Genomic DNA, 24,018 nt, shown 5'->3' on the forward strand with positions numbered 1-24,018 from the left:
GCGGCTGGACGTCGGCGTATAGCTCATATATGTTCCAAGCATGCATATTTGATTGATATTAGCAGATACTAGTCAAACAATAAATTTCCAAGTGGCAAATAACCTTTTCAATTGAATTAAACGTTCCTGAAAATTTTACGCCCAGCAAGCTATATAACATATCCCACTTGTAAATGCCTTTGAGAATTCGAGGACATAAACGGGCGGAATAAAATATGCTGCATATTTTACCTATTCGCGATTCTGTGACCTAGGAAGGAGAAAGCAATAAATTATATGTGAACTTAGTCCAAACTCGTTGGACTCAGCGGCACGTTTAGCTAATGCGCCTGTACATTACATTTATCTGCATATCTTCTGGTTTATTCACATCGTAGAAATAAATATATCCAATTGCTGATTTTTCACCAAACACTTTCTTTCAGAAACGCCCAAAGATATACCGAAGCCCGAATAGTATACTTTCCACTCCTGTCCACGTAGACGACTCCTCAAATCTTCAAAAGCTGTATTATGTTTCAGGCTCAGGAAATCTTCAACTAAAAAGACCAAAGTAGGTCTGTGTCCACCGCCTAAAGCTTAACGGTGTCCCGTAGCTGAGCCGAGAGCTGGATTGTATTCTAAAACAGAGTGCACAAGCTTAAAATTGTAAGAAGCCATTTTTAGGCGGACACATTACTAGCGCTTTAAGACGAAACTTCATCGGCATTTTCGTTGTTGTCGAGACCGCAAGAAGGTTCCAAAACGTCATGTTGGAACAAAGCACTGCGCCATATTATTTGTTAATCGTTTTATTTCATATGCTTACAAGACCGGTGGGCAATAGAAAGCCATGTCGAATATAACAAAATTTGCGGTACAAAAGGAATCAAATATTAAATATAAAGAACACTTATCGGCAATCTTGACGTTAGCTGTGCCATAAATTCAGACTGAGGAGGCACGATGGCGGTTATATTTAGTGATTTGTATTAAAAAGGAAGAATGGTACAGGTCAGTGCGACTAGAGGCCACTTCAATTTCGGGCTGGTGGTTGATGCGAGACGAGGTGTAACTGGGTACGGTGAAACGATTTTCTTTCAGGGAAGAATTTAAGTAACATATTTATATTGTTACTTAGCTGTATTCGCTGTTCGTGATGAGGATGAAGAAGTGCAACAGACTCGGAGAAGACGACGACGCTGAGTGTTGTGAAATCGGTGCCCTCATCAACGTTAGTTGTGCGGACAGCTTTGGGACTGTAAATCTTCCACGTAACGTCTCTTGGTGGACGTGAATCTATTCGATCCCCTGTCACAAGCCGGATCTCCGCAGCGGCTGCTACATCGGAACCACCACGATGACTACCGACGCCTCTACCTCTACAGACACCGCACCTGCAGTTGTAATGGCCCACCCCCGTGACCTCGGAACCTTCTGTGGGACCGATGACATCGACGTAGACGACTGGCTAGCCCTATACGAGCGCGTGAGCAAGCACAACAGGTGGGATGCCACTCTCATGCAAGCAAATGTAATATTTTACTTGGCTGGGACCGCGCGGGTGTGGTTTGAAACCCACGAAGACGAGCTAACATCTTGGGATATTTGCAAACAGAAGCTGCACGGCCTATTCGGAAAGCCTATTGGCCACCACATTGCCGCCAAAAAAGCGCTCGCCTCCCGCGCCCAAACATCTACGGAGTCTTATCTCACATCCAAGACGTCCTGTCTCTATGCCGCAAAGTCGACCAAGGCATGCCTGAGGAGGATAAAGTCGGCCATATAGTAAAAGGCATTGCCGACGATGCCTTCAACCTCCTGTTGTGCAGGGATTGCTCCACCGTAGACTCCCGTGCTGCAGGTGTGCTGACGTTTCGAGCAGGCGAAACAGAGGCGCATACCTCATCGTTTCGACCGGCTGCCGAACACGGCTGCTAGCTTCTCCTGTATCGATATCCTGACTCCTCGACCGCCTGCTAACGACAGCACTTTGACACGCACTGTCCGCCAAGAGCTTGAGGCAATGACTCCCGCGGCCTCGCTGTCGCATACACCCGACAACACCCTGGCTACCATATCAGTTATTAAGGCTGTTGTTAGCCAAGAGGTTGCGAATATGGGCCTGCCTTCTACCAGCACCACCGACACCACGGATTCAGGGCCTGGCCCTCCAGAAATTGCTGCCACCTCAAACAACGCCGGTTTCTCGTCCCGATATCGTTACCGCGACCCAAATGAATGGCGTACCCACGACAATCGCCCCATCTGTTTACTTGTTCTCGCGTTGGCCACATTTCCCGCCACTGCCGTAGTCTCTGGTAGACTCCATCTCGTCAGTACATCTACGTCGACCGCCGCGGAGACTATGCCCCTCGCTATTCCCCACCTCGCCCCTACCAGACCCTTGCTGACCCCGGTTCCACTGTCCGTGCTGCCAACCGTTCACCACCCCCCAAGCACGACGTTCGCGTTCTCCTCATCCTCGCCGCAGTTCACCACCGTCATATTCTGGCCACGCACCGGAAAACTAGGCAATGCATCTCCCGAAGGTGACGCTGCATTTATGACCCGGACTGAAAAACCTCTGTTGACCCCTGCCCTACAAAATAACCGTATCGACGTCCTTGTCGATGGAGTTCCCGTTTCTGCTCTAATTGATACAGGGGCCCAACTGTCCGTTCTCAGCTCCTCATTTCTCCGTCGCCTCAAGAAAGTCCTTACGCCAGCCGTCTCGTCCACAGTTCGCGTCGCCAATGGCAGCCCTGCTGCCGTGGTTGGCATGTGTATGGCGCGAGTGACAATTGCTGACCGTCATGCCCCAGTGTTGTTTACCGTCTTACATGAATGCCCCCACGACGTTATCCTTGGCATTGACTTCTTAACAGCCCATGCTGCCCTTATACTGCTCTAGCGGCCTACTTCGTTTGTACCTTCCGCTCTGCTCTGAAGACCCCTCCTGCTCACCCCGACTTCGATCAGCACTGTTTAGCCGCCTTCCTCCTGAAACTGCCGTTTACATCCCTATGTCGCCATTTCCACCCGTCCCAGATGGCGATTATCTCGCTTGTCCCATTACTGATGTTATGCTGCAGCGGCACGTCACCCTTCCTCATCTAATTGTGCACATGCATCTCTCAGAACCGCACCACTCTCCCTGTCCTTAACTTCAGTTTTCAACTCAAGTTCTGCCCGAGAGAATTTCATTAGCTGCGCTGTCTCCGATTACCGATTGTGCCATTTCAGCTCTGTCTACAGATCATACAACTGCCGTTCCTGCCAACAACCCCTCGTCGTCCTGATCCGCTTAACAGCATGATTGCAGCTGATCTGCAACCTGAATTCGCCGTTGTGTTACACAAGCTTTTGTTTACCTACAGTGGCCTTTTCGACTTCGGTACCCGCCCATTGGGCCAAACGACAGTTGTCACCCACAGCATTGACACCGGTGACGCTAGTCCTATTCACAGGCGGCCCTATCGCGTTTCGCTTGGCGAGCGACGCGTCATTCAAACGCAGGTCAACAAGATGTTAGAGAACGACATAATCGAGCCTTCCAGTAGCCCCTGGGCATCCCCTGTCGTGTTCGTCAAGAAAAGGATAACATTTGGAGATTCTGCGTTGACTACCGTCATTTGAATAAGATAACCAAAAAAAAGATGTATATCCTCTTCCGCGCATCGAGGACGCGCTTGATAGTTTGCACGGAGCCAGCTACATTTCATCCATCGACCTTCGTTCCGGCTACTGGCAGATTTCTGTCGACGAGAGAGACCGTGAAAAAACAGCGTTAATCACCCCTGACGGCCTTTATCAATTCAAAGTCATGCCTTTTGGCCTATGTAACGCCCCTGCAACTTTCGAACGGATGTTGGACTCATTGCTGCGCGGCTTCAAGTGGACGACTTGTCTTTGTTACTTAGACGACGTCATTGTTTTCTCGTCCACTTTTGACAGCCACCTCTATCGCCTTTCTACCGTTCTCGAGCTATTCCGCCGCGTCGGCCTTCAACTCAACTCAAAGAAATGCAGTTTCAGCCATCGGGAAATCAAAGTGCTTTGTCACTGGGTAATGCTTCCGGTGTTCAGCCTGACCTTGACAAGATACGTGCCGTCAGAGATTTTCCTACTCTGCGTTCATCCAGCGATGTCCGAAGCTTTATTGGCCTATGTTCTTATTTCCGACGATTCGTCCCGAACTTCGCAGTCCTTGCTCGTCCGCTCACCCAACTCCTCAAGAAAGACGTTTCATTCTATTGGGGGCCTGAACAAGTTGCAGCTTTCTCAGAGCTTATTGCTGCTCTAACTACTCCACCAGTCTTGGCCCACATCAACCCTTCCGCCAATACTGAACTCCGTACCGACGCAAGTGACCATGGAATAGGAGCTATACTCGCTCAGCGACAACACGGCCGTACAAGGGTGACTGCGTATGCCAGCCGCCTCCTCTCAACACCCGAACAAAATTATTCTATTACAGAGCGAGAGCGCATGGCGCTTGTCTGGGCTGTTAAGAAATTCCGCCCTTATTTGTTTGGCCGCCATTTTACTGCGATAGCAGACCATCATGCCTTGTGCTGGCTTTCCTCTCTCAAAGATCCTACTGGCCTTTTGGGGAGCTGGGCGCTACGATTACAAGAATACACCTTTTCCGTCGTCTACAAGTCCGGCCGGCTTCACCAAGATGCCGACTGTTTGTCATGTCATCCCGTCAACTTCCCTAGTCCTACAGACTCTGACGATGATGCCTGTGTCTTGTCTGTCTCCGTCTTTACCAATATTGCCAAGGAACAGCACTTAGATCCTTCTCTGCATTCCATTTTCCTCCGTCTTACTTCCGACCGCACTGACCCATGTCTCGTCTTATTCGTGCTCCACGAGAACACCCTATACCGACGTAATATGCGACCAGATGGCGCAGAACTTTTGCTCGTCGTTCCCCAACATCTGCGTTCCACCATCCTTGAACAGTTCCATGATGCTCCCACGGCTGGCCACTTGGGTGTCTCTCGCACATACGACAGCCTGCGGCGACGTTTCTACTGGCCGGGGCTCTATTGCTCTGTCCAGCAATACATTGCCGCATGTGAACTGTGTCAGCGTCGGAAGAAGCCCACAATTTTGCCTTCAGGTCATATGCAGCCGATACCCATACCAACTGACCCGTTTTCCCGTATAGGCGTTGACCTCCTTGGCCCCTTTCCAGTTTCCACCTCGGGGAACAAATGGATTGCCGTCGCCACCGATTACGCTACTCGGTACTCTATTACCCGAGTCATCCCGACCAGCTGCGCCACAGACGTCGCTGACTTCCTTCTAGAAAACGTAATTCTTCATTATGGTGCTTCTCGTGAACTACTAACTGACCGTGGCCGCTGTTTCCTGTCGCGAGTGGTTAACGAAATTCTCCGTTCGTGCTCCGTCCGCCGCAAATTCACCACCAGATATCACCCCCAGACCAACGGCCTCACGGAATGTCTAAACCGTACCCTCACAGACATGCTGGTCATTTATGTGTCTGACGACCATCGAGATTGGGACGTTCATCTCCCCTTTGTCACATTCGTCTACAATTCATCTGTCCATTCTACCGCTGAATACTCCCCATTTTATTTATTATTTGGCCGACACCCGTTACTACCCTTCGACACCTCTCTACCCGCGGCAGACGCCACCAGTACTTACACCAGTGATACCGTCACCCGCGCTCATGATGCCCGCCGGATAGCTCATGCCAGGCTCTCTGCATTCCAAGACTCCCAAAAGATCCGGTACGACAGCCGCCACCGTGATGTCCACTACACTACTGGATCTCTCGTTTTGCTGTGGCTCCCGTGCCGTCGAGTGGGCTTGTGTGAAAAACTTTTGCCCCGTTACACTGGCCCTTACCGTGTTTTGCGCCCCGTGACCGACGTCACCTTCGAAGTTGAATCTGTGGTTCCGAAGTCCCCGTCCACAGCTCCAACCTCCGAAATAGTGCATGTGTCCCGTCTAAAGCCCTATTATCAACGTTCTATTTCGCTAACATAGACTGCACCGGGACTATGCTTTTCCCGCGGGGGGGTAGTGTTACTTAGGTGTATTCGCTGTTCGTGATGAGGATGAAGAAGTGCAACAGACTCGGAGAAGACGACGACGCTGAGTGTTGTGAAATCGGTGCCCTTCAAAACTTCTTAATAGAAACAAAACGTCTACCTTGCTAATATGCTTTGAAGTTTTAATCTGTAGATATAAATCTTACTATTCTCCTACTGCGTGCGTTAGCATTTACTCTTTTATATTTTGGTTTATCATGTTTACATTTCCTTCTCTATTCCCTAGCATTTATTTTTTTATTTTTGCGATGTAGATACGCATCTCAAAATCTAATATCTCTGCATCCCAATTCTTGGCCGGATCGGCCAAGAATTGGGGTGCAGTGATATTAGATTGGGGTGCGATGTTGTTGTTCTCTAATGTGCCATCACATTAGAGGAGACCAACAACAACAACATCAACGTTAGTTGTGCGGACAGCTTTGGGACTGTAAATCTTCCACGTAACAATATGAAAAACAACAAAGGCGACAGTACTTGCAAACTAGCGAAAGGTAAGGCAGATTTGATGTTTATTTCATGGCCTGACGCTGGAATCATAAGGCTAATTACAGAACAAAAACCAGGTGGCATGGTTCGGAATGTGTTCAAGAGAATTAATGATGTGGGTAAGAGTAGAGTCCCATATGACACAAGCGCATTCCAACTTCGAACTGACGAGTGTTTTGTAACATAACTTTCAGTAAGGCGGGCGCTGATGCAAAGTAGCGTATTTGGCAGTATAATGTACTGTTAGCATTGTTAGTGACATATTCAACGTGCAGGTTTCATGAAGGAATGCTAGAATTATGTAGGCCAAAGTGCTTTTACGATTTAACAATCGACAAGATAGGGCCAATATTGGGATGTGGAATTCCTCAGACAGGGTAGAACTGCAAGAAACATGCATTCTTTTCCTTTTTTTGCCGTTAAACGTCATCATTCATTTCTTACACAAGATAGATAGTCTATTAAGATCATGCTGAAACTTAAAGCGATTGCTGGGGTTATTTATTTTCGGGTAGATGGTCACAATCGTCAACGAACAGCGTAAATTTATACTAAGAGGTAGAGTCCGGAAGGTCGTAGATGTAGACAAGAAAAGGCAAGAGACACATTACCTAATAGAAGCTCAACGTCAATACCTTTGCCGTTACATATTGGGTCTCTTGGAGAGAAAATCCTTAACACCGATGCAAATACCTCTGGTTCAATTTTCAATAGAAGCAGAATCGAAAGCTCCCGCGAAGTCCGAAAACAACAGTCGATGTAAAATGCAGTAAATTTTCAATAAACAAATTAGTGGTGAATGACGGCAGCTACATTTAGCAGGAAAACAAATTTCCTAAAGACATGACGTGCGTCCTTGTACAATTGTTCACGAGAAAATTAATAAGATGTAACAAATTATGTGCTGTGCTATTTTCAGCAACATCATCATCATCATTTATTATTCTCTTAAAGATGCCTATCAGGGACGTTACATAAAGTGGGGGAGTCAACACTGAGAAAGGGTCATACATTAGCATAAACACCACATTTTACCTCGAATGCCTGTTCAAAAAAATTGGTTAATAATAATTGGAGGAATGAGCACAACCTTATTTATTTATAACCTGGGACTACCTTTTTCACCTTGCAGTCTTTGACGGAAAGCTGTAAAGGTTGGTTTGGTTTGGTTTTGGTTTCGTGGTTTAACGTCCCAAGGCGACTCACGCTATGAGAGACGCCGTAGTGGAGGACTCCGGAAATTTCGACCACCTGGGGTTCTTTAACGTGCACTGACATCGCACAACACACCGGCGCCTAGCTTTTCGCCTCCATCGAAAAGCGGCCGCCGTAAAATTATTTGGCAACATATTGATTGAAAAATCTTCTTTACATTTGTGCGTTTTAGAGTTAATTATGTCGGGACCAAAGCAAGAATGCTTCAGATTACTGATAATTTTATCAACGCAAACCCAATCAACAAATACGATTCATATGGGGGAAGCTTGAGTGTGATAAGAATAATACAGCTGTGGACATAGATTACTGAAAATGGACGAGAAAGTGCCACTAATGTTTAGAAAGCATTTGTAAGACGAAGCTGGTACGTCAGAATGAAAAGTGTGGAGAAGTACCTAAAACAAAAGACCAGAACTTAGGTGGGCTAGAAACAAGAAACAATGGAAAAGTCTTATCCAGAAACTTGTTTTTCGCATTACTGAACAAAATTCACTTTCCGTGTGGCGATTAAACAACCAATTTGATCCGATAATTTGTCAATTTAGCGCTACAAAAGAAGTCGTTTCTTTGTTTTGCGCAGGCGCTTTAGCCAATTATCAAACAACGGTGACATTGTTTGAAGGTACCTTTATTTTGGCAAGCAGCATTGAAATAACGACAGAAGCTTCCTATTTATACAAAGACCAGTTTTCATCTATTGAGCTTGCAATGAACGCCTTATACTTCTTCGTTATTGAAGAAACACATGTTGTCTGTGGAAATGTAACGTACTTTTGGAGCGTTTATTAGAAAGAACATGGGACTTAAGCTTGAAGCGGATAATTATGTGATCGCTTATGTCTTGCAGAAGGTTAGAGGTGACGATAAACTGAATGCTGTTGTAAGTGCAATATCTAAAGATATTAGCAGAGGTCGCTGCAGCGGTGGCGTAGCGGTAGAACGTCCGCATTGCATGCAAGAGGACCGGGGCTCAAATTCCAGTGCAGCACAATTCTCCACCGAAAAAAAAAAAAGCTCCCCGTGTCGATTAAATTGCATAAACAAGTTTGGAGTGTGACCTGATGCCGGTGAACACCTGCGGCACCGCACTCTCTCACCAGGAGTTGGCCACCCTGGTGCAGTTATTGGCCCCAAACTCTCATGATTAGTTTCATAAAACCCCAGCCCTCAGTCACCAGCGGCTGCGGAACAACTGACAACGGCGGCGGTCAGACCTGTGACGCAACACAAGGTGCTAAGAATTCCTGGCTCTGCTGGACAGGCCGCCATTGGAAACTGACCCTGACAACTTTTAATGCTAATGAAGCTAGTTTAGCAGTGCTGTTAGAGGAACTACCGGGTATGAACTGAGATGTCATAGGGCTTAGTGAGGTTAGGAGGCCGAATGAGATATATACTGTACTGAAGGATGGGCAAGTACTGTGTTATCGAGGTTTACCTGAGAGGCGAGAACTAGGAGTAGGTTTCCTTGTCAACAAGTATACAGCGGGAAATATAGATGCAATTTACAGCATTAATGAGAGGGTGGGAGGCATCGTAATTAGGATTATTAAGCGGTATAAAGTGAAGGTTGTACAGGCCTATGCACCTACATGTAGTTATGTTGACCAGGCAGTTGAAGGCTTCTACGAAGATGTAGAATTGGCAATGGGAAAAGCCAAGACGCAGTATTCTGTACTAATGGGTGATTTCAATGCCAAGGTAGGGAAAAAACCGACAGGAGACCAGTCAGTAGGTGACTATGGCATTGGTTCCAGGAATAGCAGGGGGGAGTTACTAGTTCAGTTTGCAGAGCGCAATAGCTTAAAAGTTATGAATACATTCTTCAGCAAACGGAAGAACCAGAAATGGAAATGGAGAAGTCCTAACGGGGAGACTAAAAATTAAATTGACTTCATACTCTGTCCAACCCCCGTCTTATACAAGATGTAGAGGTAATCGGGAAAGTACGATGCAGTGACCACAGGATGGTGAGGTCCCGAATTAGCCTAAATCTGAAGAAGGAACGCCACAGATTAGTCGGAAAGAAATTCATCAACGAATCAGCGGTGAGGGGGAGGGCAGAAGAGTTCAGGATCTAGCTACAGAATAGATATTCAGCTTTAACCGAGGGTGGCGACATTACCCTAGGAGAAATAACCAATAATTTCAGAGATATCCTTACTGAGTGCGTTGTAGAAGTAGGCGGTAGGGTAGTCAGAGAGGATACCGGTAAGCTGTCTAAGGAGCCGAAAGATTTGATTAAGAAACGCCAGAGTATGAAAGCTTCCGATCCAACAGACCAGACAGAATTGGCCGAGATATCAAAGCTAATCAATAAGCGCAAGGTGGCCAATATAAGGAAGTATAACATGGACAAAATTGAGCCTGCTGTAGAGAACGGGGGAAGGCTTAAAGCGGTAAAGAAGAAATTGGGCATAAGCAAAAACCAACTGCATAGGATAAGGGACAAGGCGGGAAATGTCATCTCAAATATGGATAACATAGTCACATTAGCCGAGGAGTTCTATACAAATCTCTACAGTAGCCAAAGTAGTCAGGACCGTAATGACATTGGCGGCAGGGGAAAACAGTCAGATGTTCCACCGGTGACGAAGGACGAGGTCAAGAAAGCATTAGAAACTATGAAAAGGGGGAAATCAGCTGGAGAGGATCAGATAACTACAGCATTGTTGAAGGGCAGGGGGGATATCGTGCTAGAAAAACTGGCCACCCTGTATACGCTGTACCTGGTGTCATCGACGCTACCGGAACCATGGAAGAATGCAAACATTTTCCTCATTCATAAGAAAGGGGAAACTAAGGACCTTAAAAATTGCAGACCAATCAGCTTACTGTCTGTTGCGTATAAGGTATTTAATAAGGTAATCGCTGATAGAATCAGGACAACCTTCGAGTGCAATCAAGCGAAGGATCGAGCAGGTTTTCGGAAACGGTACTCTACTAACGATCATATCCATACTATCAACCAGGTGATTGAAAACTGCTCGGAATATAATGAACCCTTCATTCCATTCATTGATTTTGAAAAAGCATTTGAGTCCTTTGAAACCTCGGCGGTGAGGCAGGCATTGCTAAATTAGGAAGTAGGCGATCCGTACGTGAAAGTACTGGAAGATATATATAGTAGCTGCACAGCAACCATAGTTCTGCATACAGAAAGTAACAAAATTCCCATCAAGAAAGGTGATAGGCAAGTAGACACGATTTCCCCAGTACTATTCACAGCTTGCTTAGGTGAAGTATTCAGAGACTTGGAATGTGAGCAGTTAGGGATAAGGGTAGATGGAGAATAGCTCAGTAATCTGCGATTTGCTGATGACATTGTCTTGCTAAGTAAATAGGGGAATGAACTACAAATAATGATTGATGGCCTAGACAGGAAAAGTAGAAAGGTATGCTTAAAAATCAATATGCAGAAGACTAAGGTGGTGTTCAACACCCTCGGGAAGGAACAGCAGTTTACGTTAGGTAGCGAAGCACTGGAAGTAGTAGGCGATTATATCTACTTCGGACAGGTAGTAACTGCAGATCCGGACCAGGAAAAGGATATAAGAAGAATAAGATTGGGATGGAGCGCATTTGGCAAGCACTCGCAGATTATGACTAGCAGCTTACAGGTATCGCTCAAGAAGAAAGTATACCACAGTTGCATCTTATCTGTACTCACCTACGGGTATGAAACATGGAGGCTAACCAAGAGGGTTATACTTAAGTTAAGGACAACCCAGAGAGCTATGGAAACGAAAAATGGTAGGTGTAACTTTAAGAGATAGGAAGCGTGCAGAGTGGGTCAGATAAATAACTCAAGTTACAGACGTTCTAGTAGAAAATAAGAACAAGAAATGGGCATGGGCAGGACATGTAATGCGAAGAGAGGATAACCGATGGTCGCTTAGGGTAACAAACTGGATTCCGAGGGAAGGAAAGCGTAGCAGGGGGTGGAAGAAATTTCGGTGGGCGGATGAGGTAAAGAAGTTCGCAGGGGTCAAGTGGATGCAGCTAGCACAGAACCGAGTTAATGGCATAAATATGGGAGAGGCTTTCGCCCTTTAGGGGGTATAGTCAGGCTGATGATGATGATGATGCAATACGCGCGGTAAGTGTACACAATGAATAAGAATAAAATAGTGGAAGAGGCTTAAGAATTATGAAAACTTCGGAGATGTCTTTTAAAATAACAGAATTGTTCGACCACACAGCGTAGGGAAAATTGACTACGAACTTTTTAATCAATGGCTGTGCAGGGTGCCTTTATTAAGTTATTTCCATCAGCGCGTCGAGCGCGCAATAGATACGGCGCCCAACCTAATTAAGATATAGGGAGAAAATTGATCATGAAAGCTACTGCTACCACACCGTTTCAAAGGGGACGCTTCTATATTCCATCCATCCATCCATCCATCCATCCATCGATTCCATTCCATTCCATTCCACTCCATTCCATTCCATTCCACTCCATTCCATTCCATTCCATCCATCCATCCATCCATCCATCCATCCATCCATCCATCCATCCATCCATCCATCCATCCATCCATCCATCCATTCATCCATCCATCCATCCATCCATCCATCCATCCATCCATCCATCCATCGACTATTCTCAAGGATACGGGATTGTTTTCAAACCTCGGAGGCCGCTTTTCTCTGGAGGCGACAAGCAACGTGCCCGTGTGCTGTGCGATGTCCGTGCACGTTAAAGAACCCCAGGGGGTGAGAAATTTCTGGAGTCCTCCACTATGGCGTTTCTCATAGCCTGAGTGGTTTTGGGATTTTAAACCTCACACACCAAACTAAACTAATTTCATCATGAAATTCATAATAAAATTAGATCGGAATGTTAGGTTTGGTATAAACGGCGCAAGAAATAAGCTCGTATTTGGCAAAAACCAGTTATGGCCCCCAAAGTTTAGTGATCATACAAGCAAAATGCTTTGCGATATTTATCGAATGCCAAGGTCATATCTGTAGAGGCAATTAGTGGTTTCACAATCCAGTATTTCACAGCTCTTTAGGTTTCCTGAGCCGTTATGCTTCCCTGCTCAGAAAAGATGTTTAAATGCAGAGAAAATGGCAATTATATACCGCATCCTTCCCACAGAAAACGACTTCAATTGTTCAATAGCCGTTTCATGGAAGCAAATATTAAGATGTGTCTACAATTCGTCAAGAACACGGCATTCACAATCCGCACAAGCTTCTGTGGGACTATCGCCTATTCGATTATTAAGTGGGGTCTTTCCTCTTGGCACATCGCCAAGATTATCAGTGCGGTAATATAAGGACACTACACTAAGTTTGATGGCTGTCCGCCTACCCGCTGTGTGTGTCCTCCTTGTGCGCTAGCACCATGTCTGAATTCGTTCACCAACTAGCCCAGTTAAGATCATTGATATCTAGTCATCTTTCTCTATTTTAGACATTGGTGGAGACTTCCGAAAGTAATCAATTAAGGATTCCACCTTAGTCAGTCTGCTGTTATATTGAACAATGTGCGAGCGCATTTCTTTTCTTTAATGTGACCTAGTGAAACCAAAAGACCAAAAAGCGCGGTATACATCCCATTTTTAGGTTAATAACTTAACCTCACTATGAGGGAAGGTAGGTAGGTGTGGGGGGGGGGGGGGGAATTTAGAGGAATCTGTCATAGCACAATGCAAAAAAATGTTTCAACCACCTGCGGATAGTAACGTGCACTGACATCGCACAGCAAACGGACGGCTGTCGTGTTCGTCCGCATCGAACTACGCCTGAGTAAAGTGCCTGGAACGCAGGCTCAGTAGCCGACCGACCCACACAATCAGCTTGCACGCCAAGTAACCTATCCAAAGCGTGACGCCGCCGTTCGTCATGCAGCTTTTTTGAGGTATCAGACAAGTTATCGTAGCACATAGCAACCGCGTATTAGGCACATTGCAGGATAGCTTTCGAGTGGAAGTGCTACCGACGAGTTTAAAGCTGCTACACGCCAAACCCATCGTAAAGGGCGCACAACGGTATTATCATAAATTTTACCTTTTCACAAACGTACCATACAGTAAGTAGTCAAGCTGGATGTTCACTCGTAACAACAGTTCTCACCAATACCATATATCCTCAGAATCGGACATTCCAGATTTCAGATTCATAGCGCATAAGCTGTTTTAAGTGCGCCTCGTAACATTTTGTGCTACTCCACGCCCTAAATATTCGACGGTGGTGAAATGCGTACGTGTTCATCTCAAAAGTGTTCCAGCTACCCTCGCGGTCTAAGCGAGGATGACTGGCAAAATAATTCGAAACAGTAAGAAAGTAGCAAGAAACTTTTAGAACGCGTTTGAAAACACGAGATAAATTGAACACCAGAATAGGTGTAATGGTCTCGTCAGACATAATACCTGTTCGCTTAAGTAGTTCTGGCTCATGCTATCCATTGCTTGAGTTCACCTACTGAATGTAAAACTGGCACAAACATTTAGGTTTGAAATATTTTGATAAATTTTAGTTTCTTTGTTCGCATTGTACTTGCTTTGTTCTTACAGAACGTGCTTCTCGCGTAGTGTCAGTAAGCATTTTAAGCAGAACTTCTAATATAGCGTATTTACTTCAAGTGACCGGCGAAGAATTGTTGACATTTTCCGTGATATTTATACAATGTGCATTGCTGCTAATTACCAAGCTGATAGAAAAAACACATAAAGGAAATGTCTTAGGGCGTTTTCAGTGCGGCTCTAAAAACGAGTAGATATTACTAGTTAGCGTCGAGAAACCAGGCGTAGTGGAATACACACACCATATCAACGCAAGAATGCACAGGAAAGTAGTCACGAAGGCATCGCGAAGCAATGAGCAAAATGAAGGCAATAGCTTAGTGCCAGGTGCGATTGACTGATGTGAAATAGGCACAACCCAGTCGAAAAAAACTATAGAACTGTGTCAAAAAAAGTATCCTGTAGTTCTGTCGTAACCATTAGATGTTTCTGTAGTTCTGTAGTACTTTTCTGTTGTTCTGTAGTTTTCCGTAATATATTTCTGTTCTCTGTAGTTCTGTAGCACATTTCTGCTGCAACTACAGAAATTTCTGACGTTACTGCAGAATGTTCTGTTGTCACAACAGGTTTTCCATCAAAAACCGCACAGAAACTCTGTCGTAACATCAGAAAATTTTCTGTAGTTTTTTTCCGACTGGGAATATTGAAATACATTTGCCAGCATAGTGTTATGGTCCCTCAGGCATCATTTTCTCTAGCCGCTATAGAACCTAAATGAACCTGGCAGTACACATAACCATAAGCTAACCGTGTCTACTAAACTGGAATCATCATAGTGAACTGGAGCATTATCACACGAATACCAAGCAATAAAAAACTTTATTCGAAATATATTTTTGCATCAAACGTAAAATACTTTGTGATCATTTTTTTCCTTCAACAGAACGTCCATGCGCAATGATTCCCCTTTTATACTACAGCACATAATAAATGAATTGATGCTACTTTTGTAGATCTCGTGTCAGCTGTTATTTTTGAACGTACCCTTTTGAAAGCATTGGTACAGACATATTCTAATTTACATTGACCATGGCACAAAATTTGTCACCTTTATTTCATATCCTTTGCGAAAGCGTACCAATATTTCACCATACTACATAATAATTATAATAATAATAATAAGAAGAATAATATTAATAATACATTTTGTTCTTTCCACCTTTATTGAAAAGACCAGCAATCATACGAATGCCCCTTTTTTCTGGGCGTCCAGAATGTTAGTGGACCCTCAATTATGCTTAATCAAGGGACAAATGGCCGTCACTTTTCCTGTGGTAACCAGTTCACTGGCTGGCCCTAATGTTCGCGTATAACGGAACCCACACGCTATAGAAACCACTTGTTAAGGGAGCACTAGGAAGCTGTGTAACTGACGTCATGCCAGAGATGTCTGACATGCAGACGGTACCTTCAATGATTACATGAAAAGAACACAATATAACTTTCAAAGAATGACCACACCTTTTTCTCATCTTGAGCGATAACAGAATACCATGAAAGCAGTTTGCTTCAGAGAGTACCGGATGTAGCAGGAATTAGCGCTAACTCTGGAAGTATGACTTCATAATCACACCATTCTGAATGAGCAAGGAGCAGATCGTGCTTTTGAACTTGAAGGATCAGATTACCAAGGGTATATCTAACGGCTGTATTCCTAAATGAAAATTACTGCGTCGGATGGTTATCAAAACAAACAGGGGACAAAAAACTGGCTGTGGTTTAGCTTCAGTTAAACGTGACGTAAATCGAAAGGTGAAGCATGGGTGCATATGGTAAGGCTCTTTATTGAAAGGTCTTTCTTTGGTTATTAATAGAGAGGGTATCCGGCGGTGGGTTTCGATCTAACCACCTCCCGCAGCCGAGACGGGCGCTGGAGAACGTATCAACAACCTTAGATATGCGGATGATACCACTTTAATGGCAGAAAGTGAAGTGGAACTCCAGAGACTTCTGATGCGCGTACAAGAAGAGAGTGAGAAGTTAGGGCTTAAACTGAACATTAAAAAGACGAAGATCATGGGGTCTTGCCCTATCAAGTCCTGGAGCATCAATGGACAAGAAGTGGAAGCTGTGACAGATTTTCTGTTCTTGGGCGCGAAGATTACCTCGGAAGGAGACTGCAGCCATGAAATTAGGAGACGCCTGCTTCTGGGAAAGAGAGCAATGGTTAGCCTTGACCGCCTAGTAAAGAGCAGAGACATTAGTCTGCCAACCAAGATCCGTATAACCCGTGCTATGGTCTTTCCAGTTGTGATGTATGGATGCGAGAGTTGGACTGTGAAAAAGGGTGACCGCCGAAGAATTGACGCGTTTGAATTGTGGTGCTGGCGAAGACTCTTAAGAGTTCCTTGGACTGCCAGAAGATCAAATCAGTCGATATTGTCGACCATAAACCCTGACTGCTCATTGGAGGGTCAAATTCTAAAGTTAAAGCTCAGCTACTTTGGTCATCTGATGAGAAGAGAGGAGTCGCTGGAGAAAGATTTGATGTTGGGAAAGGTTGAGGGTCGCCGGAGAAGGGGTAGGCAGCGAACGCGATGGTTAGATGGCATTCTCGAGGCATTGCAGATGAAGCTATGTGATGTTAAGAAGATAGTGAGAGACCGGAAAGCGTGGCGTGACATGGTCCATAGGGTCACGAAGAGTCGGACACGACTGAACGCCTGAACTGAACTGATGCATGGTGATCCGTAAAGAAGATCGTCTTTGCTTGAAATTGGCGTTATCCGAATGCGTGGCGCGGCTGCGCACTCAATATTGACGTCAGCGATAATGTGTATCATCACGTAGCTGCGCGCGTGTTCAACCGCTTCCAATAGCAGTTGACCTTTGACCTTGACCTTGACTTCGACCTTTGGTGGCAAGATAGCTACCTAAATTGGTTGTGGCTTGAGTTCAAACTTGAGATCGAAGATGTGTGAAGGTAATTGGAAGCACATGGTGACCTTGAATTCATTTGGAATAATGAAGCTATCTCTTCAACATTGTGGGGGTTTAAGTATGACTTGTATCTTTTGATGGAGCGAAAGATATGAGCGTTGCAGCGATAGCCTCTCTAACACTGCCTTTTCGACTTGTGGTTTTTCATAATTTCTAACATATTTGGTTCACAGGAAAAGAGAGGCGCAGATTCTTTCAAAGATTTGCGGACATCTGAATCGGCACTTCATAGAAACAGTTTAACTGTTTGACATTCAAACGTTTTTTAGGATCAAATTTGCTTCCGTGCTGACTGCTTTAAAACCTGGTGCAGTGAAGTTTTTATATTCAAAATCGCAATTGAAATGACGCGTGTCACTACAACATAAGGAAAAAGGAAGAAGAAGTGTCTTCCTGCTAACGTGGCTTCATCGCTCCTCTGAAAATTCTTGCCGTCCTTGTAAGCACCTGTCCTGTCTCCAGAGAAGTGGATCTTCTATTTCCGAGGAAGCTCCAGACGTCCTCTCCTCGTCAGGTTGCGAGACTTCCGGCGCATGCTACTCATGCATGATTGCAGCTCAGGTCAGCACGGAGGCTAGACCTAGTGCTGCCGCTGCCACGCTGGCAGAGGTAGCTTCGCCGGAGTTGCTCGCTGCAACTCCTGCCCTGCCGTCGACACCTCAACCTGACCATCGGCCTCAGGTCCAGCTTGGTGCTCCCGGTTCTTCAGCACCAGCGCCCATTCAGCCTTCCCAAAATGGACAACAGCCCGTAAGTGAACTGTTCTCTGGGCGGAGCACGGCTATGGCCACTCAGCTAACGCGACGAGATGCACATCCAACAGTGCGACCTGAGGAGACAAGCTTTCCAATGGACCTATCGGCTCCACCATCCGTATTAACGAGCACCCGTGACCCTCACAAGCGTCCTTCGGAAGATAATCAACCGAATGCGTCCTCGGCAAGTGGTGGCTATCAAGGAAAGCGCTCCTGTTTAACTATCGAAAACCAGGTTGCACCTACACCGGGATCGTCATCTTATAAAGTGGCGATTAAATCTCTAGCCAACAAAAGCCTCACCGATATACCAAACAGGATCATCCAGGCCAACTCGGACGCGTGTCTCGAAACCAGAGGTTTTCGGGGCTTCACGGCAAGGAAGAAGTCAAACACTATAGCTGTGTGGCTCCCGACACTTACTTCGGTGGAACGTGTCCAAGCGCTTAGTTATATTTCAGTCACAAGTGAGATCTCGGTGTCTGTGCAAGTGTATCTAGTTGAAGGCTCCGACTTGCAGCGTTGCGTCGTTTACAACGTCGACATAAACGAAGATCAAACCACCCTTCAACGTGAGCTTTACTGCCCAACGCACCGAGTCGTACAGGCCCGACACATAGGAAAGGGCCGTTCCTGCATGATCACCTTGCAAGGCCCTCCGCCACTCCCAGCCTGTCTGTACTACTACGGCTGCACATTAAGGCCACGGCCGTATAAACCGAGTGTGGTTTACTGTTATAACTGTTTTCGGGCAGGGCACGTGCGCAAATCTTGCCCCTTTGCTACTGCCGATGAAGGTGCGTCTGAAGGGAAAGTTACGTACCGATGCGGCCTCTGCAGATCGGACGATCACGAGATAACATCTCCAAGTTGTCCGACAAAGCAAAAGGCAACGCAGAAGGCTCGTCTTCGAAACACTAAGCGTTGGCCAATAGAGGACATGGCACCGGTGCAGACATCCAATCGCTTTGCAGCTCTTCAGTATGATGATGACGAGTGGCCAGAGCTTCCTGAGCCCGCTTCGAATGCACCTCCAGCTAAGACAAAGTCTAATGATACGGTGCTCAAGAAACGCCGTCGACAACAGCCAATACAGCAGCGTACTGATCTACCAGACGATGATATGGCTGTAGTGGATCAGCAAATCAATCGTCTCTTAGCAGAAGTCTCTAAGCTCCGACAACACCGCGAAATGCTTGCTCGACGTCGGCGAGCTGCAGAAGTAACCGCCAAATCTAGTAATTGCTCAACACAACCGCCTTCATCCCACGCAACAGGGCCATTTGCTGCCTCTTCCCAGAGTACCACATCGCCCAATGATAACTCTGCAACATCGCTGCTCCGCTATATGGTCAACCAGTTGTCCAACCTGACATCCGTGATACTACAGCGCTTGGACTAGCACACAAAAATGGCGAAATCTGGTCGTCCTGGTGTACTACAGTGGAACTGTAGAGGCATTTCCAAGAAGGTGGCCGAGCTCAAGACCCGACTGCGATTCAACAAGCTTCGGGTGTGGGCTATGTTACTTCAGGAAACGAACGCCGTGCCATCTATTCCTGGCTTCAGCGGCTACGTGTCTCCTTCAATGACCGACCGTCGCGTGCAGACTGCTTCTCCCCGGGAAAGGCGGCGATATATGTTGAAACGCGTATTCCTCATGTACGCCTTTCTCTCGAAAACTGGTGTACATCATACCAAGAGGTAGTAGCAGTTGCTGCGAAATTTCTGAAAGGAACCGTTGTTCTTGTTTCTTATTACGTTCGACCAGCTGGAGGCGCCTCTTCCCGTATTAATCTTGGCTGGTTATTAAGTGTTCGTCGGCAATACCCCGGGTGTCCAATTTTAGTCGGAGGCGACTTTAATGCCCCTCACCCAGATTGGGGGTATCCGACTGCAAGCTCTCGTGGTAGGCGTGTGCGGGACGCCTTCACTGATGCCCTGTTTGTTCTGCTTAATCACCCTGGGACAGCAACACGGCCTGTGCGTCACATACGTAGTGCTGCCTATGCTCCTGACTTGACGTGGTGGTTGGGCGCAGGAACTCCCTCATGGCACATGGAGCCGGACTGCTGGGGAAGTGATCACCACCCTATCCTCATCGGTCTCTATCCCTCCCGTCTCCGCCCTTTACGCCGCAAATGTTCTGTGATAAACTGGGACAGCTTTCGCTCATGTCTCGACAGTATGTCTTCAGATTCGCTGTCATCCTTGTTGACCGTATACAGAGAGCACTAAACAGCGCTACGACTACTACCTGGATTGATGTAGGTCGACCGGCACCAGGGCCGGCTTGCACGATAAAGTCCGAGCTAAGTCCAGACTTAAATGGTGTCTTTAGAAAGACCAAGCTTATTTAAGACGGCTCGTGTTCCGAACGTCGAACGCTTCTGGTTCATGTTAACCAAAGTGGCTTCCCAGAACGGCCTCAGCAGCCACTTGGGGCATTTTTCCTCGTAACACAATCTTAAGCTGCAAAAAGCAATGGCACGGATTTCACACAACGCAAAATTGACGGAATGTGTACATCTTACAGCAGGGACAGTGCCAGCGCATCCCTGTATTTCCTAATTTCTCTACTTAGACACCTGGCGTCCTTGTGTCTTAACCAATACAGCACTAGAGTCGTAATGATACAAGCGACTTATTCAAGTCAGGACTGAAGCCCAGTCTTGACTCCAGTCTTAAGCGGCCATGCTGGTGGCCTATTCTTCAGACTCCAGTCAAGTCTGGACTTAGCTAGGACAGTCTAAAGATTGTTTGTGCAAGCGGGCCCAGATCTCGGCCTGCTTAACTTGTGGGCAGCCCGCCGTCAAGCTGAGCTGGCTGCTACGCGAGACCCTACTTCGGGGCAGGCACGTACACGATTGAATTATCGTACCGCGAAGGCTCGGAGATATGAACGCGATCTCTCGCGACGCCAGTGGCATGCATGGTGTGAACAATTTTCTGATAAATCATCGAATGCCTCACTCTGGCGAACGTTTCGTGCAATAGAACACGGTCGTCGTTCTACTGACACAGCAGCAACAGCATGCTTTGCGGCTAATCTGTCGCCGGGTGATTTCGCCAAAGAAGCTGCTCGAAATTTTTTTCCAAAATACGATATACTGCCTCCTTCAGCTGTAAGCCTTAATTTGGCAGGTATCCCTGCAGACGCATGAAAACTACCATCTGCTGCCGACGCTGATGGAATTGAGAGCCCCTTTTCGATGTGCGAGCTGCTGGCTGCAATTGACGATGCGAAACGGAAAACAGCGCCCGGCCTGGACAAAATTCAGTGTGAGGTTTACAAGAACCGCAGTACTGCTGCACTTCCTCAACTACTAGACCCCATAAACAAAGTGTGGCTTGATGGTGTCGTACCCGAGAGCTGGAAAACCGTTGTCGTGATCCCTATTCCCAAACCTGGGAAGCCTCCAACGGACCTCGCCAACTTACGACCAATCACCTTAACATCAACGCTTTGCAAGCTCGCAGAGAAAATGATAGCCACACGACTTTCTTGGTGGCTTGAACAGCACGGTTTTTATCACCCTGCTCAAATTGGATTTCGTCCATACATAGGTATAGAGGACGGGTTGGCTGTCTTGGCATCAGCAGTTCTATCATCTACCCGCAGCCGCAATGTACGTACCATATTAGCAATGGATGCTGAAAAGGCATATGACAACATCAGTCATGCTGCAATCCTGAATGCCATTGACATGCTTCATCTCCCTCCGAGAGTACGCACTTTTGTCGCATCATTTTTGGACGAAAGAAAATTTGCAATACGCCTCAGCGGTGACACTGTTGGTTCATTCGTTTCACTGCGTGGCGTGCCCCAGGGATCAGTATTGTCTCCGACGTTGTTGAATATTACTTTCATCCCATTGGCGTGGCGCTTACATGATATCCCTGAAATCACGTTTTTGCAGTACGCAGATGATATTACGGTATGGAGCACTCACCATGATCTTCTCACTCAAGAGGCCGCCCTTCAGTCAGCATTAGACGTAACCTCTGATTACGCACTTTCCATTGGCCTTCAACTTTCTGTGTGTAAAACTTCATACACGTCAGTCCCCAACCGCTGGGGACGCCGTAAACGTGCCTCAAATCCAATTCGTCTCTCTCTATCAGGCACCCCAATACAAGAAAGTTCGAGCCTGAAAATTCTGGGCTTAACAATTCACCAATCAGGATCAGCGACTGCTTGGCTCTCTCAGGCAAAAAAGTAGCACTTCAAACTATAAGTTTAATAAGAAGAATTGCACCTAAAACGGGAGGCGCTGGCTCGTCTGTTGCACGCCAGTTGGTGAGGGCGGTTCTGCAGCCCCGTATTGTTTATCAGGCCCAGTTTCAGCATCTTACAAGGGCACAATGAGATCGCCTTGAAACCGTAAATCGAGAAGCTATGAGGACCATAACATGCCTCCCACGAATCACACCGGTCGTAGCGTTACAGGAGAATGCGCAGCTCAACACCATCGATGAACTGGTGCAGCAGCGTCGTGATGCTCGCAGACTCAAGGCCACTTTGTCACATTCCACGCAAGCACTGAGGGCGTATGCAACGTCGCACATTATTCTTCAGCCACCTGCGCCAGTTCTCCCTCCCTGGAAATTTATACAGTTAGGAGACAACAAGCCAACTGACATCCGCAGACCGACGTCTGCCAACTCTTCATCGTTGCTACGACAGATATTTGAAGAGCAAGCTACTAACCTGCCTCAAGATTCCATAGTAGTGTACGTAGATGGAAGCCAAAACGGCAATCTACTGTACACAAAGACCTAGCCTGAATCAGACAACTACGTTTCAGCTTTCGGAACCACTTACATCTTTCTGCGCTGAGCTTGTGGCAGTTCAGGAGGCACTCTGCTCCGTGACTTCTATAACCATGCTCCCTACAGCCCACGTTGTCATCCGCACTCACGCACTTCAAGCAGTACGTCTGCTCCGACGTGTCAGCCGCTGCCCTAAAATTTGCCAGGAAATCCACCAGCTTGCGGCGCGCATCCCACAATCAATACGCATTGAGTGGGTCCCACGGGATCTGCTGCCTTCCCAAAGTCAAGCTGATTTTGCAACCCGCCTCGTGAACCAAGACGCATCAATCCCACGGCTTCTCGAAGTCGACGACGCTACCCTCCTTTTGTCAAGAAAGGAGCACCTCCGGCGCCGCACACGTGCACTTATCCCTCCGTGTGCGATATCCCTTCCCCGCGGTCTCACCCGTGCAGAGGAGGTTGCGCTTAGGAGGATCCGGGTCGGTGTTGCCCTTACACCAGCTGTAAGTAGGACGTGGTCATACTTCCAACTCTTATATCCTCGCCCAGGATGCCCGATCTGTAACAACGAAGATGTCGAGGCCGACATCCACCACTTGCTGTGGGACTGCCCAGCACTCAAGCCAACACGAATCCGGCACCTTAGCATAGCTGGCCTTTCAGCAACCAATCCTGCCTCATACGTCACTTGGGCGCAGGGACCTCATCATCGCTCACTTCTGGACTTCATAAAATCAGCCAACCTTTTTCCATTCATTTAATCATTTATTCATCCTTCATCTCATAACCTACTGATGCCCTGAGGCAATAAATATCGACTAAAAAAACGTGACAAAGGACGCGGTTCCTAGTACAGAAAATAACTGCCCCAAAATAATTACGACGAATTGAAAATGCTGATCAAAGCAAATGCGTCACTTCCTATAACACCGGAGTGAATCGCCATGCACGTCAGGGATGAAAAGTAAACGGGAAAGATTGTACCAGGTATGCTATCTGTCACATTAGTCAAGTCTCCTATTAGACATGTTCAATCGATATATGTACACCGGTTGTTTCACTGTCAACAATGCCTGCCGTAATGGTGCAGTGAATATAGAGCTAGATTAGTGTACTCAAGCATGCGGGACCTATTCCGGGCCGCTGTGAGTGGCTTTCGATGGAGTCGAAAAGGAAGGCACCCTGTGCTGTGCATTCTAAGTGTATGTTATGCATCCCCAGGTGGTTGAAATT

Source organism: Amblyomma maculatum, chromosome 3, assembly GCF_055883805.1.
Source record: "Amblyomma maculatum isolate TAMU_Amacu chromosome 3, ASM5588380v1, whole genome shotgun sequence".
In the NCBI taxonomy this organism is placed as follows: Eukaryota; Metazoa; Arthropoda; class Arachnida; order Ixodida; family Ixodidae; genus Amblyomma; species Amblyomma maculatum.